At 44.4% G+C, this 15471-nt stretch overlaps 1 protein-coding gene across 1 annotated transcript in view; it reads right to left on the reverse strand.

The window, feature by feature from the left end:
* The window catches only part of LRRFIP2 (LRR binding FLII interacting protein 2), a 1911431-nt gene that overhangs the window by 151930 nt on the left and 1744030 nt on the right, over positions 1-15471 (reverse strand). The gene's annotated exons all lie outside the window — the stretch shown is intronic.

Genomic DNA, 15471 nt, shown 5'->3' on the forward strand with positions numbered 1-15471 from the left:
CTGTGGGTTCTTTGACCGAGGCCTGAGTAAGAAGGTACCCTTCAGGAAAGCTTTGCAAAGCCGCTAGTTGAACTCGAATAGTAGCCACAGCTGCACCCTCATTAAAAAGCTTTGCCAGAAAGTCTAATACAGATGTTATAGGGACAGTGAAAGGATCAATGTGGTTGTTGAAATCCCAAAAGGAAAATCTTTTTGATTTGCTTGAATATAATTTTTTGGTTAAAGCCTTATGAAATGAAATCAAGCTACTCAGTCTGTGCTGTTTTTATAACTCAAAATATATGTTTCACCCCAGGGGAATGTCAGGAAGCCTGGCTATGTGTGGAACTGGAGCAGCCAAGCTGTCAACTTGAGGGTTTGAACCGATGGATGGAAAGTCTCTGAGGAATGAGTCAGAAGGTCTGGAAGTGGGTCCAAAATCCACGGCTTCTCCTGGAGATGGGGCTAAAGAAAGGGGAACCAAATTTGATGAGGCTAGAGTGATGAGTATCAAATTCCTTCTTAATGAGCTGGCTTTCTGAAGGACTTTGAGAATCAAGGGAAAGGGGGGGAAGCACTGAGGAGACCCGGGGGCCAATTGTGTACGACAGCATCCCTTGGTGACTCAATAACTGCTGCACTTGGCATTCATGGATGTGACGAAGAGATTGCAGGAAGGCTGGCCCCACTTTCAGAAGATCTTTTCCACTACTTCTGGCTTATGGACTTCTTGTGAAGCATCAGAATAGCTCTACTGAGTTTGTCCGCTATCACGTTGGATTTCCCCGGGATGTGCATTGCTATCAGAAAACGTTGGGAAGAGACTGCCCACTGCCATAATCTTAGGATCTCTCGACAGAGAGAGAGAGTAAGACTTGGTTCCTCCTTGTTTATGTACCATACAACTGACATGTTGTCTGTATCATGCTTGCAATGCTAAAAGCACCACTCTCATCTCTAGGATGTTGATATGCAAGTGGGTCTCGTGATCCTGCCAAGTGCCCTGGACTGTCTTTCTCAGAAAATGCCCCCCTCAATCTGGGAAGCTTCTGTGGTCACTGTGGTTAATGGCTGTGGAAAAACAAACAGTTGGCCTAGGGTCACCTAAGTGGAATGAAACCACCAATGAAGGTCTTTCTTGCAGGATTTTGTAATAATAATTTGATGAGACATGGTAGATCCTGCATGGACCACTGAGTGAACAGCAACCACTGCAAAATTCTCATGTGCAGACGAGCTAATGGTATCAAGGTAATTGCTGCCACCATGGTACCCAAAACTTTCAGAAAAACCTTTGCTTGCAGTTTTTTCTTGGTCAGAAGATTTTTTTTTTACTTGATGATATAGGGTTTGAATCCTTTTGAGGGGATGGTTAGCCAAAATTTGTTTTGCATCTAAGTCTGCCCCAATAAAGACAATATGCTGTGATGGCAACAAGGCAGATCTTTTGGAATTTATTGTGATCGCTAGATGAGAGCAAAGATGAATGGTGGTGTCTCTTGCTCTTGTTAACTGATGCTTGGTGGTGGCGGTCAGGAGCCAGGCGTCTAAGTACAGAAACACCCAGAATCCTAGAGGCCTCAAGTGAGCCGTAACCACTGCCATGCATTTGGTGAACACACTGGGGGCTGCAGTGAGACCAAAGGGCACAGCTCAAAACTGGTAGTGACTGGCTCAGAGCTGAAAGTGCAAATGTCCCCTGGATTGCCTGTGCATTTTGATATGGTAGCATGCATCCTGGAGATCTATTGAGCATGTCCAATCGTCTTTTACCAGGAAGGGGAGTATTGACTGGAGTGTCACCATCCGAAAATTTTATTTTTTTATGGACTTGGTTAGTCTGTTGAGATCCAAAATAGGCCTCCAGTCCCCTGCCTTTTTTGGAGCTAAAAAGAACCTTGAGTAAGTTCCGGATCCAATTTGGTCTGTGGGGACAATTTGGATGACTCTCTTGTCTAGCAACTATTGTACTTCGAGTTGCATGATCCCTTTGACTGGGTGGAACATCTGGGACTGATTTTGTTTTTAAGGGGGGAAAGGAAAAGGGAATGTAATAACCTCTGGATATGATCTTTTGTACCCATTTGTCTTTTATTTCTAGCCAGGCACTTGAGTACAAAGATAAGTGCCCCCTGACTGCCTCCAGAGATGGACAGATGAGCCGCCTCTCAGAAGTGTTGGAAGGGTTTACCAAGGAAGGAGTCCCTGTCGCCCTGGTTCTGCAGACCCCCTCTGCCACGTGGTCCATGACTTCCATTGTTACTTTCCCCTCTGCCCCTGGGGGAAGACTCACCACATGTGTCCGGGAAAGCTCTCTGGGATTTTCAAAACCACATTTTTCCTCCCTTCTGACCTCTGGGATAAGGTCTGGTACATAGGGAGAAATGGACTCCAGTGGCAGAGAGAGTCTTTCCTCCCTGTTCAGACCTGGATAGAGTCTCTAACTTTTGGCCTGAACAAGGATGAGCCGTCAAAAGGGGGGTTAATAAAGGAAGACTTAAAGGGTTCCACGAAATCACATAAGCGCATCCAGGAATGTCTCTAAGAAAATTCCTGTACCTGCTGCTCTACTCCCTCCATCAGCTGCATAAGAAATGAGCCTCCTGGAGGAGTGTACCACAGAATTTAAGGTGGAAAGCTGGGAAGAAACCTTATCCAAAATGCACGCAACTACAGAACCTTGGAAGGTATCTCCTAGCTCCTTCAGGAGATCCCTCTGAAGCCTAGTGAAATGGGTCAGGTAGTTCAGCAACCTGAGAGCAAAAGATGCTGAAGAAAACATGCACTTTCCATACCTGTCCATTGTGTGAGACTCCTTGCAGATGGACAGACGAAGGTGTCTCTGAAAGCTCCTCCTTGGTGGCTGCCACCACCACCATAGTGTCTACTGGGACACCCTTGCTCAGGAACTCCTTATCCGAAGGTGCAGTGATGAACTTATCTGGCCTCCTAGGAACAGGTTCCACCAAGTTTGGAGAGTCCCATCACTTCCAACTGACTACATTCATGAGCTGGTCAAAAGGCGGAGACACCCAAGAGGTGGAAGGGTGAGACCCTAAAGCCTCCAGGTATACAGACTCACCCTCAAAAGGGGTGATGGGCTTCCAGCCACCTCTCTAAGGATTTCAAGTATGTCGGCAAATGAGACATCCTCAGAGGGTGACTGTGGGGACCCTTCTAAATCATTGAGGTCCATATCTGAAGTGATGGACTTCTCTGGGGAGTTTAAATGATTCCTCTTGCATAATCTCTTCTGAGGGGCCTCTTTGGTGGGGTAATCCTGAGAGGTTTTGTAAGAGAGAGCTTCACCCAATGGGGCATCCTGACATTTGGGTCTCCACGTCTGTGTGGATGTGATGGTACTGAGACAGACACTGGCGCTTTAGGGGGAAGAGCACCTGAAACTGAGAGTGAAGCTGTCTGTGGTGATAGCACTCTCATCAGCTCAAAATCTCCTCCCGCCATGATCCGATGAAACCTCTGGCTCCAAAAAAACCGTAAGACCTCTCCGTAACCAAAGCAGTGGGCTCAGAGGCTGATGCAGGAGCCGTGCTCACCCGTGGCAAAGCCCCGAGAGGCAAGTTCGGGTCGGACAGCTGTCCGACCCGGCTCTCCTCACCACACCCGACCGGAGAGCGTTGGCTCCTAGACCCCTCAAATTCTGATGGAACTGATGAAGTCAGAGCGGTAGTCGGGCCCAAAGATCTTGTTGCAGGTCTCAGCACAGACGGTCCCACTATGATGGGATCCAAGCACTCCGTCCCCGAAGTTCCAGATCAGGTCGGAGGAGGAATCGATGAAGGGGAGGGTAGTCTTCTTTGGCTCTCAATCCCTCTGGGTTAGAGTCGACAGTATCTTGGCCAGCATTGGTGTCCATAAAAGTCTTCTAACCACATGATCTACATCATCAGAGAGGCTTCTAGAAGACCGAGAAGAAAGGGTAGGTCACCTCACTGGCTGCAGCAATAAAGATCTAAGATTTGGGGAGAGAGGTTCCAAAACAGGGGACCGGCTCCGAAACTGAAACTCTGTCGGCCCTGAAATCACAATAGGAGTCGAGTTGGAAGATTTTTCGGGCCAGAGGATGAATCTTTCGCAACATTTTTTTAGCCTGTTCTTAATGAGGAACAGAGGAATATGATCTCTTACCTGACTTCTCAGACCTGGAAGACTGAGATTTCTACATTTTTGAGGTACTCTGAGTCTCTTCTACAGCCTCTGTGAAAGGAGCCTTTAATATGCCTCTTAATATCAATTTGTTCTGAAAGCATGACAGAAAGAATATGATTCCTGAAGGTGAACTGCACCTAGACAATAAACACAACTGGTATGTCCATCAGTTAATGACATTTTCTGACTTTTGTCACATTTTTTTTAAACCCTGAAGGTTTTGACTCTCTAGGATCTTTCAACATTTTGTAATAGCAACAGTATCAATACACAATCAATGCTAAATGAACTCTAGTAAGGGAAAAAAACTTTTTTTTTTTTAAAACAAGTCAATAGAACAACCGCACAGCAGTAATACAAGGTTTTTACTATGCAACAGGACAAGGAGGGGCAGTTTTCTAACTAAAACGAACTGGCCCCTAACTAGAGTAGAGAAAAAGAAAGGAGGAGGAAGGCCCTTAAGTTAAACGGGCCAACAGATGCCCTCTAACTTAAACAAGCTACCAAAGCACAAGAAAAGATTTTTATCTCCAAGCTCTTTAACTTAAATGAGCTTGGATAGCCGGGATAGGGAAAGAGAAGAAAACAGGGCCTAGAGGTAGAAACGACGGACACAAGAAAACAGGCAACAAAACTAAACTACTAATACTCTAAATACTTGCACAGTAAAAGGGACAATTTTGATAATTTTCACATAATCAGTTAAAGAAAAAAGTTTCCACTTAGCTAGAGCCTGAATGAAAGCACCCGATCTTGTTTAGTGGCAAATGAGATCTGGGTAATCTTCCCTAAGCATGATGGGATAGGGCTACAGCCATGAACCAGTGGAAGTCCTCGAGCTTTTGTATAGGCTGAGTCAGAACTGAGAATCGGTTCCAGACCCAACCAGTGAAGAATGAAGGAGAGATAGGACAACATAACATTAAAGGTTTTCAGGAAGGTTATTCAGCAGAATACACAGGACAAAGTAAAACAGGAGTAATTATATTAATTGGAAGAGGAGTTCTAATAGTGACAGAAGAAGATAAGTAAGATAATAATGGCAGACTTGTAGGGAAGGGGCTACTGGCAAGGAAGAAGGATTACACTGGCATGTATTTACATTCCACCTAAAACTGCTTTAATGGATAATTCTGGGAGAAATTTCAGCAAGGAATATTACTAATAGTGGCTTGAATTTGATTTGCAGCAGTGAAGATGTGTCTGGGGGGCCCAGAAGGGAAAATATAACAAAGGAGGGCAGATTTTGTAGATTTTTGAAGAAATTTATGAAAATATTTGGCATGCAACATTTGGATTCAGTAACAGGAGGGTGGAGTGAATTTACACATTATTCTCCAAGATATAAAAACTGGGCTAGGCTACACAAAATTTATATTTCACAAGAACATGTGCAATTAACTGAAGGTCTTGATACTCACCCAATAACTATTTCAGATCATGCACCAATAATAGCTAAAATAAAAGCACCATGTAAGGAAATAAAAATGAGACACTGACGATTTCCCACCTATCAGTTGAAAAAGAGAGGAATTTAAGGAATGGGTAGTGGAGATTATTCAGTAGCAGAGAGGATAGAAATTTCTTCTGAAAAATAAATAGGGAGTGGGATAAAATTAAGATGGAGTTTAAAATAAAAAAGGGAGCTATGGTTAAGAAGTAACAAGAATTATTTTGAGGAACTCACAAATGTTAAAGTATTGCAGAATAGGGTTAATTTCACAGAAAAAGAAGATCAAATGCAGAATGTAGGCAGCAAACAAGGGATTACCTTGATAATATGCATGAACTTAGAAAGATTGCTGTTAGCAACTTTTTTTTTTTTTTACCACCACCACCACCAGAGTACAAAAACTTTTAGCGCAACAACTCAGGCCACAGAAAGTAGAAAGGGCTGTCGCCAAACTTAGGGAGCCTATAATGAGGAAGATAATAAGAGATCCTGTAGAGGTATTAGAAATACTTTGGAAACTTTATGAGTCTCTATAAAGCAGAGACGTATGAAAAATCAAGAAAAGATACAAACAGAAATATTTATGGAAGAATTAAATATGCCAAGGTTAGAGGAAGATAAGGCTCAATTACTAACAGTTACGACGGGAGGAGATGAGATAAAAAAAATTGTGGCATATAATCAATCTAAAGGAAAGTCCCCAGGAATAGATGGTATTCTTGTGGACATTTGGAAGATAGGAGGAAAAAAAAACTGATAGAGAACTGGAAGATTTTGTATAACAGAATCTTAAGAGAAGGAGAAGTGCCAATGTCCTGGAAGAAAGCAGTGGTAGATGTAATACCTAAAGAGGGTAAAGATCCCTCAGATACAGCTTCATACAGGCTAATTTTAATCCAAAAATAGAAGTTATGTTCTTACCATAACGTTCCATGTTAGTTGTCTTCTTCTCGCCTTCTTTCTTGCTGGATGGGTTCGGAGCCGACCTCGGCTCCGACTCGGCCACTCTAAAAGCTCAAGAGTTGGTTCCACCGGCTCGAAGCTCCCCTTATATCCCACAATGCTAGGCGGTATTACCTCAGATCTCGTTTGTAAGCTAGGCCCAGCCAATAATAAATCCAGAACTACTGGAAATGGGAAAACCCACCTCTATAAAAGGAAAAAAGAAGGTGACCTGAAACCTGATGAGGGAATATATGCATAGTATAGCATATACATATATATAATAGAGGTGGTAGAAAGAGAGGTCACAAACAAACTCCTCTAGGTCTGTCCAGGCTAGGGGAAGGAGGTGGGGTTAAGAAAGAAGGCGAGAAGAAGACAACTAACATGGAACGTTATGGTAAGAACATAACTTCTATATGTTAAGATGTCTATCTCGCCTTCATTCTTGCTGGATGGGACCGCGTCCCTAGCACCTTGTCCCGGGTGGCCTATCGGAACAGACTCTTGAGTACAGTGGAACCAAAATTAGCTCTATGTCTAGAAGCTAAATCCAACTTATAATGAGAAATGAAAGTGTGAGGAGTAGCCCATGTAGCTGCTGCACAAATGGTATCAATAGGCAGCCTGTCTTGGAAAGCTATAGAGGTAGCCAAAGCTCTAGTCGAATGAGCCTTAGGTTTGTCAGGCAACTTTTGGTGTCTAATTTCATACACAAAGGAAATCAGGGATGTTAGCCATCTGGAGAGTGATACCTTCGAAACTGCAAGGCCCTTTCTGCTTTCTGCATAAGAGACAAACAACTGGTCAGTTTTTCTGATCTGTTTGGTCCTGTCCAAATAATACCTTAATTGACGATGAACATCTAGCCAATGCAATTTTTGTTCAGACCTGTTAGAAAAGTTAGGAAAAACACAGGGAGGTCTATGTTTTGATTTAGATTTGCCGCAGAGGCTACTTTAGGTAAAAAGGATGGATTGGTCCGTAAGGATACCCTATCCTTTTGAAACAACAGATACGGTGGTCGACTGCTGAGTGCATGAAGCTCTGAGACCCTTCTAGCTGAAGTAATGGCTATCAGAAAGAGAGTCTTCCAGGATAGCAATTTCATTGAACAGGAAGCTGCAGGTTCAAAAGGGGGAAGAATCAAAGATGTGAGAACTAAATTAAGGTCCCAAGAAGGAGGAGGAGTTCTTATAGGAGGTTTAAGAAGAAAAACTCCCTTCAAGAAAGCTTTGCAAAGCTTGTGAGACATGATGGCAGAATCTGAGATGCCCACATGAAAGTTAGATATAGCTGCCAATTGAACTTTAAGAGTAGAAGGAGATGAACCTGCATGGAAAAGTTCAGCTAGAAAATCAAGGACTGTTTGGATGGGAGCAGTGAAAGGATCTATGTCCCTTCCCTGAGCCCAATAGGCGAAACGTTTCCACTTACTCAGATAAATCTTCTGAGTGGAAGATTTATGGGAAGCTATCAAAATATCTCGAACAGAGTGAGATATTTGAGGAAGCCTGGCTAAGGTTGGAACTGGAGGAACCAAGCAGTGAGGTTCAGAGAGGGGAGGGAGCGATGTAACTGACCCGATTGATGGATCAAAAGATCTGGAACTAGGTCCAGATGCCAAGGTTGCTCCAACAGAAATTGATTTAGAAAAGGGAACCAAACCTGTCGAGGCCAGTAAGGAGCAATGAGGATCAATGATGCCTTCTGAGCGATAGCTTTCTGTATCACTTGAGAGATTAGTTGGAAGGAAGGGAATGCGTACAGAAGTCCCCGGGGCCAAACTTGGACTAGAGCGTCTCTGCTGGGCTGGCCTGGTAATGGGAAGAGGGTGAAATAATCTTTGCACTTGCTGTTTTGGGGAGTAGCAAAAAGGTCGCACAAGGCTGACCCCACTTGAGAAAAATTTTCTCCAAGATAGAATCTTTCAGAGACCACTCGTGAGGCATGAGGATAGCTCTGCTCAACTTGTCCGCGATAAGATTGGACTTCCCGGGGATGTGCGTTGCTATCAGAAAACGCTGAGAAGAAATCGCCCATTGCCACAGTCTGAGTGCTTCTCGACATAGGGGGTAGGACCTGGTTCCGCCTTGTTTGTTGATATACCACACTACAGACATGTTGTCCGTCTGAATTGCTATCGTTCCCAAGGGAAGAGAGTCTTGAAGGGCTTGCAACGCTAAAAGCACTGCTCTCATCTCTAGAACATTTATATGCAAGTGGCGTTCATCTGGTTGCCATATGCCCTGGACTGTTCTGCCCTGATAATGCCCCCCCCACCCGATCAGGGAGGCGTCCGTTGTCAGAGTAGCAACCGGAGGGGGAGGGACAAAGGGTCTTCCTAGGAAGAGCTGGGGGGAAGAAATCCACCAAAGAAGATGATTCTTGCATGCTTGCGTAATCACAATGGTGTGGGACATCGGAAGTTGTTGGTACGACCATTGTGTGAAGAGCATCCATTGAAGGATTCTCATGTGAAATCTGGCTAATAGAAGTAGAGGGATAGCAGCCGCCATAATCCCCAGTACTTTTAGAACTAATCTGACTTTGACTCTGTTGCTGTGGAAGAGAAGGGAGACCAGTTTGTGTATGTCTGCTATTCTTTGGTCTGTGAGTCTCGCAGACATGTTGACTGTGTCTAGATTTGCGCCTATGAAGGTAATAGCACGACAAGGTGACAAAACAGACTTTTCGCAATTTATTGAGATACCTAACTTTTGAAAAATGCGAAAGGTGTAGTCTCTGGCAAGTAGAAGAAGAAGAAGATGCTTGGTAGGAGCTGTGAGGAGCCAGTCGTTTAAGTATGGAAACACCTGGAATCCTTAACGTCTCAGGTGAGAAGCTACCACTGCCATGCATTTGGTAAACACCCGGGGGGCAGTGGTGAGTCCAAACGGCAGGGCTCTGAATTGAAAGTGACTGGTTCCCAGCCTGAAGCGGAGGAATCTCCTGGAGCGTCTGTTCATTTTTATATGATAGTACGCATCCTGGAGGTCTATAGAGCACATCCAGTTTTCCTTTCCCAATAGGGGTAGGATGGATTGTAGCGTGACCATCCGAAATCTTGTTTTCTTGACAGACTTGTTCAAGATACTGAGATCCAAAATGGGTCTCCAGTCCCCTGTTTTCTTTGGAACCAAAAAGAACTTGGAGTAGATTCCGGATCGTTGCTGGTCTGCTGGCACTGGCTGAATGGCTCTTTTTGCAAGCAACTTTGATATTTCCAACGCTGCTTGATCCCTTTGAGCGGGTGGAACATCTGGAAGGGATTTTTTTGATTGATTTGGAATGCAAAAGAACGGAATGGAATAGCCTTCGGAAATGATGGACTGTACCCACTTGTCTTGAGTTAGGGATCGCCAGGCTTCTGGGTACAGTGACAATCTTCCCCCGACTGCCTCCGAAGGTGGACAGTCGGGCAACACCTCAGGGATGCTGGAAGGGCTTATCGGAAAAGCTTTCTCGATTGCCCTGGTTCTGCGGACCCCCCCTGCCTCTAGGGCGACGTCTACCATTATTGTTCCCCCCTCTGCCTCTGGAGGGGAACCGACTCTGTGCGTCAGGCAAAGTCCCTTGAGATTGTTTGCGGAACCACATTTTTCCACTTTTCTGGCCTTTGGGATAAGGCCTAGAAGGAGTAGAAAAACGGACTCCGACGGCAGAAAGTTTTGCCATCCGTCTCGCACCTCGTCAAGGTTTCTTTCACTTGAGGACCAAAGAGGGATGATCCATCAAACGGGGAATTAGTGAAAGACGTTTTAAAGGGGTCCGCAAAATTGCATAGCCGCATCCAGGCATGCCGGCATAAGGCCACACCTGTCCCTGCGGCTCTGCTCGCGCCATCAGCCGCATATGAAAGGAGGCGCATGGAGGAGTTAGCTATAGAATTTAGGGTAGCCAGCTGAGCGTTCATCTGACAGCTTGTCCTGAAAACCCGCAGCTGTAGGATCCTTTAACATCTCACTCGCTTCCTTGATCAAGTCTCTTTGAAGACGAGTGAAATGACAGAGGTAGTTCAGCGAACGCATAGCAAAGATCGCTGACGAAAACATCCACTTCCCGTACCTGTCCATAGACCTAGATTCCTTGTTAGGAGGATGGACAGGCACCGAAGGATCAGCTAGCTCCTTCTTAGTGGTGGCAGCTACCACCATAGCATCCACAGAAACTCCCTTAGTCAGAAATTGCTTATCTGCTGGTGCTGTGATAAATTTTGAAGGTCTCCTGGGGGTGGGGTCCACAGAGTCAGGAGCCGTCCAAGCCTTTTTAGCTACCACCTGCATGAGGGGGTCAAAGGGGGGGGGGACACCCAGGAGGTGGAAGGGCGAGAGCCAAACGCCTCAAGATACACAGATTCATCCTCCGAAGGGTTAAGGGCTGGCCAATTTCCCCTCTGTTTCAAGATCTCTAGAATGTCTGCAAAGGAGACATCTTCAGAAGGGGAACGGGGGGAACCCTCGGAATCCTCTAAATCCGTGTCAGAGGTGACAGACTCAGGTGAGTCTATGTGCTTCCTCTTGCACTTTCTCTTCCTAGGGGGCTCCCCTGCCAATTCAGGAGAGGCCTCGGAAGAGGATGAGATCCCCACAGGGGATTCTTGAGGAGCTGGCTCTCTGCGGTCTGGGATGAGGGAGTGAGCAGACATAACCTGAGGCACCGAAGAGGGAGGGACGGACGGAGCCGACTGTGGTGTTGAACCGGGTTCCAACACACTCCGCATGACCTCGAAGGCACCTCTGTCAGGCAGAGCCAAAGGTCCCCGCTCCGAAAAGCTGAAAACCTCCCTTGGCACCGACAGCGATGGCTCCGAGGCCGATGTCGGAGCCGAACTCACCAGCGCCGAAGCGCCGAGAGGGAGAGCGGGGTCGGACAAGGGTCCGATGCCACTCACCCCCTCGGAGCCGACGAGGGAAGTTCAGCGCCGAGATTCTTCCAAGGAAGAAATCGGAGCCGACGACGGGGCCGAAGACAAATGTATCGGCTCAGACGCTACCACAGTCTCGGTTCCAAAACGCCCCGGCTCCGAGCTCAAGGGAGTCGGAGGAGGAACATTTTGAGAGATAGGGTTAAGCATCGACTGATGAGTCGGGCTCTGAAGCATTTGGGCCAGTGCCTCGGACTTAAGAAGTCGACTCACTACCCTCTGAAGGTCATGGTCGGATAGCCTCGATGATCTAGAGGAGTGAGATCTATGGCTCCGTTCAGACAGCAAGGGAGATGCTGGAGCCGAATGAACGGAGCCAAGGGACGGTGACCTGGACCTCTTCCTAGATGTCGGTTCCGATGGTCTGATCGGAGCCGACTCAGATATTTCCAATACCTCGGCTCCAGCCGGAGCCGAGGGAACCACTGGAATAGAAGTTCGAGTCTCATCGGCTCCAGCCGGAGCCGATGTTGTAGTAGACTTCGATGTCTTAGGTGTCGACTCAGTAGCTGGAGTCGAAGACCTAGAAGCCTTAGAAGGTTTGCCCGAAGAAACAGTCGGGGGACCCTCAGGCTTTAGCAAGCCCCGTAAAATGAGCTTGTTCTTTCTTTCCTGCAGGACTCTAGGGCTGAAGCCATGGCATACAGCACAAGAGTCCTGCAGGTGTAAATGTCCCAGGCAGTACACACAAGAAGTATGACCGTCTGTCAGAGACATTTTCTGACAGCACGAGTCACACTTCTTGAAGCCTGAGACCTTCGAATCCTTGGACATCTCAAGGAACAAGTGCAACCAAACACAACACAAACACACCGATTACACTATACACTAAATAACAGTAACTTAAATTAAATAAAATTATTCTAGTTTAATAAAAGTCCCTACAGAAAAACACACACACTCCAAGGGAATGGGAGGGCCCGAAGGCCTAAGGGAAGAACTAAAAGTTCTTCTGGTAAAAAAAGGGATGAAGAACAAGGAAGAAGGGATACAAATCCTTTAAAATAAGGGGGTACTGATTGGAAAACTAATTTTAAAGTGTTTTAATAACTTTTTAAAACTATTTCCTACACTAACCTGAAGCCGGTGAAGCAACACGTCTCGATAGCTGTAGTGGCAAACGAGATCTGAGGTAATACCGCCTAGCATTGTGGGATATAAGGGGAGCCTCGAGCCGGTGGAACCAACTCTCGAGCTTTTAGAGTGGCCGAGTCAGAGCCGAGGTTGGCTCCGAACCCATCCAGCAAGAATGAAGGCGAGATAGACAACTTAACATCCATGATTATATAGTGTTCATGTCCATAATGGCTAAAAGAATGGCAAAAGTACTGCCAAAACTGATATGGCTTAGTGTGGTTTTGAGGAGGGGAAGCAAACGTTTGTCAACATTAACAAAACCTAGATGATCCACAGGGAAGCATAATGTAAGAAAATATCATTGCTTTTGGTGGGCCTTGATGAAGAGAAAGCATTCAACAGAGCAAGCTGGGACTTTATGAGCAGGTCAATGTAAGCATTTGCATTTCCTGAAAAAATTATAAGGTTGATTAGGAAGATGTATGAAGGATCTGAGGCGAAAATTAAAGTAGGTGGTGTCCTCTCTGATAATTTCTGCTTGAGCAGGGGTATCCTCTTTCCCCTTTATTAATTACATTATATTTAGACCCACTGGCAAAGAAAATAAGGGACTCAGAAATTCAAGGATGTAATTGGCATGGTAGTCAAGAAGAGCTGCCTTTATCTGCAGATGATATTTTATACCTGACAAAACCAGAAAAAGACATTACACTGCTGTGTAACATTTTGAGAGAGTTTCAGATCCTTCACAATAACACTTCACAACAGTACACAATTAATGACGCTAACACAAAGGCAATAACGGTAAATTATATACCCACACATGAACTGGTTCAGGAATACCCATATTTATGGGGACATGATAAAAATTAAGTATTTAGGAGTATGGATTAAAATGAGTGTGGCAGCTGAGGATATGTGGGAAGAAACTAAACAAAAGATGATACAAAAACGGAGAAAATCGAAGCTTTGTTATATGGATATGGATAGTAAGATACAAGTAGTTAAAATGTTTAGTCCCTTTAGTCTTATACAATGGTCAGGCATATTTTTATCAACCAGAGGATAAGTTGTGGGTAGCAATTAAAAAGGACATTAAATACTTTACCTGGGAGGGGAAGATGGCAAGAGTCAAATAGGATACGCTGATTCTTTCAGTAGAACAGGGCAGACTGGGATTACCCAATTTGAGGAGGTATTTCAGAGCTACACAGTTAAGACTCCTACACATAGTACAAGCAGAAAACTATAATTCAAAGTGGAAAGAGATGATGATGAAACAGGGGAGAAGCTCAAAAAACAAGGACAGACTGGAATTTTGGATGCAGGCCTTTACAGAGAATAACAATCATCATAAAGAATACAATATCCATAAAGTAGCAGAAAGTATTCTAAGAACTAAACCAACACGGTAATGGAAAAAGGAGATTCTGTTAATAGGGACGACTGCAATTAAGGATACAAACAATAGGCAACAGGGGGCTAGAATTAATTGGAGAAAACTGGCAAAGGAACCAAGGTACTGTGAGCAAATAACTACAGAGGGAATGATGATAGAATGGGAAGATATCAAGAATTTATTTGGACTGCGGATTAGAAATCGACTTCCCATCAGGGACTGAGAAAGACATAGGGGGTCCTAAATGAAAGACCAGCACTGGTAGAGTTTTTATTAGAATCGAGAACAGAAGCGGACATTAAAAAAGGAATAACTGGTAGAGCACATAAAATATTGCATGATAACTATAAGAATCAATCAGAGGAGGTTAGAAAGGATTGGGAAGAGAGACTGGATAAGCAATTCACAAAGAAACAACGGAGGAAATATGTAGGTCTCCCAAATATGCAGCAAAATCTAGAAAATTTTGGATTTTTGCCTGGAAATGTTTACATAGATATTATTATACCCGAAGTAAACTCCAGAGAATTTTTCCTCAGGCAGACAGTAAATGTTGAAGGTGTGAAGAGGAAGAAAGAGGTAAATGGGAACGTTTTCTGGGAGTACAGTGAGTTGGTGGACTTGAAAGGATTTCCTGCGGGATGCACTGTTAGAGATGCTGGGTGGGCAGATTGGTCCGACAACAGAGTTAAGAAACGTTAATGTGGTTTGGTTCATTGGAATAAAGTTGTTGTTATACGTTCTGTAGCTGGATATCGCTTCTTTCAGTACCTCAGAAAATCTAGTTTCTCCATTCTTGCAATGGCTTGGTTCTTGGAAAACATTTACAAATGTACAGATTACAGTACATCACACATTATATATATATATATATATATATATATATATATATATATATATATATATATATATAAACACACACACAGTTTTTGCTATTCTCTTTAAGGGCCTGCATCCAAAATCCTTTTCTCTCATCTCTATTGTGAATGACAGTTCTTTTTGAACATGTTTCCAACTTGCAATTTCATGCACACGTTAATGCCCGTCAGCCTGAGCTAATATGCATATGCTGCTTCTCACAGCTGTATAAACCCATGTCACATTTCCCAGACTTTATGCTTCAATAAAAACATGCAAGAAACTACAGACATTTTAAACACCAACCCAATGGGCAGAGCAGTGGTGCAGGGGTTAGTGTTGTCGAGAATCTACAAAACTAAGTGCCATTTTTCAATTTATTCTGAAATACTGCACTTGTATTTGATTAACGATGTTGTTTTATTAACCTGCACTACATCTGCACTGTATTTTTTTCACTGTTGTACTGTTAAACTGTTTAACTGAGTGCGAATGGTTCTGCTATTATATTTACGTGTGCATCTGTTCTCCTGTGATGCATCAACCTAAACAGAGTTTAAATATGTCCAGCATAGTCTAGTTACAGGTTTTGCTGTATCCAGATCTATCGGTGTGATTCCTTGTTTTCTGCTATGCCATCTTGTGTTGGCTGGGGCCTACCTGCAC

The sequence above is a fragment of the Protopterus annectens genome, chromosome 6.part1, assembly GCF_019279795.1.
Source record: "Protopterus annectens isolate FY-2018-M chromosome 6.part1, PAN1.0, whole genome shotgun sequence".
Lineage (NCBI taxonomy): Eukaryota > Metazoa > Chordata > Ceratodontiformes > Protopteridae > Protopterus > Protopterus annectens.